Source organism: Dipteris shenzhenensis, chromosome 30 (genome assembly GCF_047967505.1).
Source record: "Dipteris shenzhenensis isolate YYH24624 ecotype China chromosome 30, Dip_SZ_1.0, whole genome shotgun sequence".
NCBI classification, from domain to species: Eukaryota; Viridiplantae; Streptophyta; class Polypodiopsida; order Gleicheniales; family Dipteridaceae; genus Dipteris; species Dipteris shenzhenensis.
Genome location: NC_141625.1, coordinates 1,844,016 through 1,848,979, shown reverse-complemented (window position 1 = coordinate 1,848,979; position 4,964 = coordinate 1,844,016).

Here is a 4,964-nt window from a genome sequence, read left to right as displayed (position 1 = left end):
TCTACTATTTCCTCTATTGGATGAGTGCATGGAGCCACTCTATCTATTGGGCTTGTTGAGCCACCCTAGCTTCCAAAGCTAGCTTTTCATCCTACACTCTTGCATATTGTTGCTGATCCATAGTGGCATGCCATTGGAGAGCGTCATAGTCGGGCCTACACCGTATCATTCTGAGAGCATTCACTGGCAAGGGTTTCCTCCATCTATTTTAGCTTTATCTCAAGCTGCTTGCCAATCTCATCTTCCTTTTGGCTACTTGCCACTGTCATCACTCTATTGGCATTTTCCTTTTAAAGTGTTGCCTTTGTAATCTAGAGTTATCGTTGAGCATTACTTGCAGCAATAGTTTGATTGGTAGCAAATTCTTATTTCCTTATGAAGATATTATGGGTGGTCTCGTTGCCAAGGTCATCAAAGACTCTAGAAAGAATGCCTTTTTTTGTGGTGCCTATTTGTCCTTGTGCATAAGTCTAGTGTAGCTCTCTGTAGAGTTATACGCATCAGAGATTCAGTGCTCAATTTACTTAAAATGCAATTGGGCAGCAAGGCTATTATGGTCGTGGGTGGCCCTGTTCCTCTGCTCTCATTTTTGCAGTAACTTCCTTGACCTAATCTTGTGTCAAACTTTTGGCCCTACCACCCATAGGACTGTGTAGAGGGCTCGGCCCTTGCTCTTAAGTAACATTAATAAGTTTTTTAGCTTGTGGCATTGGCTTCTCAAGGGATCGCTCCTACCTAAACTTCTCAGTGGCTTCCACTTTTTTCTTGCAGCTTTCTTCCTCCTACTGCCACTTGAGTTCTACCTACTACTGTAGGAGTACGTCTTGCTCCTGTTTCATTTTGGACTCGGCCTCTGCTTCTGCTTGTTTGCTTGCTTTCTTCCTCCTTCCTCTTTTTGGGTGAGGGCTTGGTAGGCATGAACCATGGACTAGGAGATGAGAGCAGAGTGTTTTCCTTTCTGGCATCTGATAGGCAGGTAATATCCAGATAGTATTTATTATATTTTCATATAGATATTTACTTAGATATGAAGGGTCACCACCTGTCGGGTGCATCCCTTCATATCCATGCATGATGTATCAGCATCGAAATGAGGATGTGTTATTGCAATGGTAGTTTTGGCTATTGCTGTAAGCAAATACTTTCTCTTTAATGATGAAGATGGTTATTACCTTTGATCACATGTTCATTCTTCTATTCTCTGTAATTCACTAGCTATGTGAGTTTCTGGTTTGTACTTTGTATTTCAATGGTGCTATTTCATGCAATCCGTAGTGTTAATATAGTAGTATAGATCTAGTACTACCTTGCAAGATGCTCATGAGTTGTTCATCAATAGTTTCTTTGTTTTTTGAGTGATGAGAGTGGTAGAAGTTTTATATGGAACACTTTTATGGGTTCCAGATGAACCCCAAATAGTAGTGCTCTTGTTGTACGTGTACCCTCCCAACTTTGAGACCAAAGTGGCTAATCAAATTGATGTTTTGAGCAAAAGATGAGGGAAAACAAGCACAATTTTGTGGTGGAATTATTTTCCTTACAGGATTGGTGAAGATTTGGTGTGTTTGATAGAAGAAGCATAAATGGAATATTTGGCAATACAGGCTCTAATGGAAAGAAACAGGCGAAGGTTTGCATGTTAAATTTTATGGATCAGTTAGGACTCATTGCTTCACGTATATGATCACGATAGTAGTGCCTATAGGAGTGGGATGCAGATCCACGAGTCATTGAACCGTCAATAAATGCAGAAGAACCCTTAGGGGTGGACAAAAATGTCCCAACAACATCTCAAGATGACACTAGCATGGCTCTATCGAGAGAATGGTTGCAACGTGATCTATTCTTCATAATTGAAACTACGACATTAGATCAGTGGCAAACCAACCATCGATGATTGTGGCATCAAATCAGTGGTGGGAAACCAACCATCGATGACTATAGTATGACTTGCTTTAAGTTGGAGGGAATGGCTAAAGAATCCGACCACAGAATGTGAGGACAAGAAAAATCTTATGCCAGTAGAACAGAAGGATAGCTGAAGAAGCAGCATAAGAATTTGGCGAGGACCAACAGTTTAGTAGTACCCACAGTAGCCCACGCTATCTAAATCCAATAACACATCAAGGAGAAACCAAAACCATTACACTCCAAGAAGTGAGGGAATGGGCTAAACAAAGGCGTAAGGAGAGGGTGTCACAATTTCAGACATATTCAGTACATGAAGAATTAGTAGGACCAAGTAAGGAACTGAACCCATTTTGAGAATTTAGTTTTGGCCAATCAAACATTTTAGTTTCATTAAATCTGAAAAAGAAGAGAGAGACTGTAAGCCAATTCAACCCATCAACATACTTATATACAATAGATCTAAGAATCCTAGTAAGTCAATTAAATTTGGTTGCTCCATGGAATATGGCAAGCCAATCGAATTCAGACACACAAATTAATTTAACAAGTCAGCCAAATTTGTTAATGCAATCAACTTCAAAAGGATTAGTGAAGCGAGTAGAGTGCCACAAGTGTCGATAGTGCTAGTAGTGCCATAAGTGCTGACAAGCCAGTAGTGCTAGTAGTGCCACAAGTGCTGACAGTGCCAATAGTGCCAATAGTGCCAGCAGTGCCACAAGTGCTGAGAGTCGTAGTAGTGCTAGCGGTACCACAATTGCCGATAGTGCCAATAGTACCACCAATTCCACGAATACCACCTATTCCACTGGCTCCACTAGTCCATCCAATAAATCTGAACACATCAAGCCTGAAGTCCAAGTTCACAAAATATAAGGGTTGGAAGAAGAATGATTCAAATAGCCATGTGGCACTATTTGAAACCCGATGGTGGCAAGTGAGAGGCTTTGATAATATGTTTGGTGATCTTAAAAAGTTACAATAGTTTGATTGTACCTTGAGTAGTAGGGCTATGCGTTGGTTCAGCCTGTATGGCCTAGCACAATTTATAGACCGTGAGGAACTTAAGATAGCTTTCCTACATAAGTTCCATAAACAAAAAACACCAAATGATATCCGTAGGAAGTTGTGAGAGCTCCGTCAGAAGAAAATTATGGTGGAAGATATACATAGAAGGTCTAAAACCTCAATGCACAGCTAGATGTGGTGGAAAGACCCACAATAAAGATGTTGGTGGAGTACTTTTGCAAAGGGATTACAAAAGGAAATCTGCATTGCGTGAGCAGATTGTAGATTTGAGGCCCAAATGGCTTTAATGAATTGGTGGATGCCACCAAAAGAGCAGAACAATAGCATGGATTTTTAAAAGTCGATCCAAGGACGATGAGTTAGATAGTGGCTAGATTCAAACACAGATGAATCCAGTAGCAATGATATGAATGATGACACAGAATCAGAGAGTGACAATTCCAAAAGTGATTCAGAGGATGAAGACAGTGAGTGAAAGAAGAAGAGGAAGCATAAGAAGAAGAAATCAAACAAAAAGGAGTCAAAGAAATCCAAAAAGGAAAAGAAGAAAGCAAAGAAGAAAGGCAATGAGATGGAGAAATTGTTAGAAGAAAAACTTAAGAGTTTGGGGGCCACCAAGTCAACATCCCAGTTGAAATGTGTTCTTTTTAAGAACCATCTAATAGAGGTTTTGCTAGTACAATCCAAATGCCCAATTTGGCACATCAGGCACCCCATGCATGGGAAATAAAAGTCAACCAGGTAACAATTGATCCAGTGTCAGCACAAAATGTGGCCCAAATCTAGCAGAGAAACAAGTAGAATCAATGAGGCAATTGGAATTAGAGAGGTAGTTGGAATCCACAAATAGCGTGGGGCCAACAAAATTCCAGACTTAACAAATATTACAAGTGGTGTTTGGAGGACGGGCATCGTCAAGGCTCGTCGGATTGCCCACTATGGTGCAAACATAGGACAGAGAGAGGATTAGAAATTATGCACTGGCCACCAAGAATGCAGATCGCCTAAGTAGAAGTTGCCACTGGCACCAAACAAATGTGGTGTGATAAAAAAATGGGGCGACACAATAGTATGTCAGACCAAGTCCATAGCTCACCTATATGAGTTGCAATAGTGCGATTGCTCGAGTGCACGAAGTAGGGAAAGCTATCGTATACTGAGTTAGAGAAGATTAATGTGTATGTCGTGATGCGGCCTAAGGGTCCGGTTTGGGAAGATAAAGTGAAAGCATTACCAAATAAAGGAAAGCGATTGAAGTGGAAAGACTAGGAAGAGGTCCGAATGACAACCTTGAAGCAAATTGAGAAGATGCAAGCTTATAGTGGCAAACAACAAGGGGAAGGACGACCAATTACACAAGAGTTACGGGAAGCTGAATTCAATCCTTTTGGAACCAGTGTAGTACCATTGAAGGAGAAGGAGGTAATCCCTATGGTTCATGTTTATGATAAAGCTCCTGCATTGGAAAACTTTTCAGAAGGGATGTTGATGGCCTTAAAGGAGTCAAAAGAGAAGTTTTCTGTAAAGAGCCTATTATGGATGGCTGGTGGTAGATTTGATGTATCCTCACAAAGAATTCAAACCTAGGGAGTTCATACACCCTATCACTTGTATCAGGACACACCAATACCACCCTATCGCCAATATACCCTATCAACTCATACCACCCTATCACTTGCATGCCAAGCAGAATGAGAGGATGTGGATTATATGGCACCGGTAGTAAAAGTGAAGTACCAAGGCTAGAATTTGGAAGGAGTGTTGCTTGACGGAGGTTTGGGAGTAAACATCCTACCAGAGTACATGTTCAAGAGATTGGAACTTTTTGGTTGTGAGCTTGCCTCATTTTAGGTCCGCATGGTGGATCAAAGGAGAATTCAACCAATTGCCATAATTCATAATAATCAGTTAACTTACATGTAGGGAATGGGATTCCACATAAATTTTTTGGTCCTGCAAATGGAGGAAGAAGATGTGCACTATCCCATGTTGTTGGGTAGGCCCTGGTTTAAAGCCACCAGAGTGAC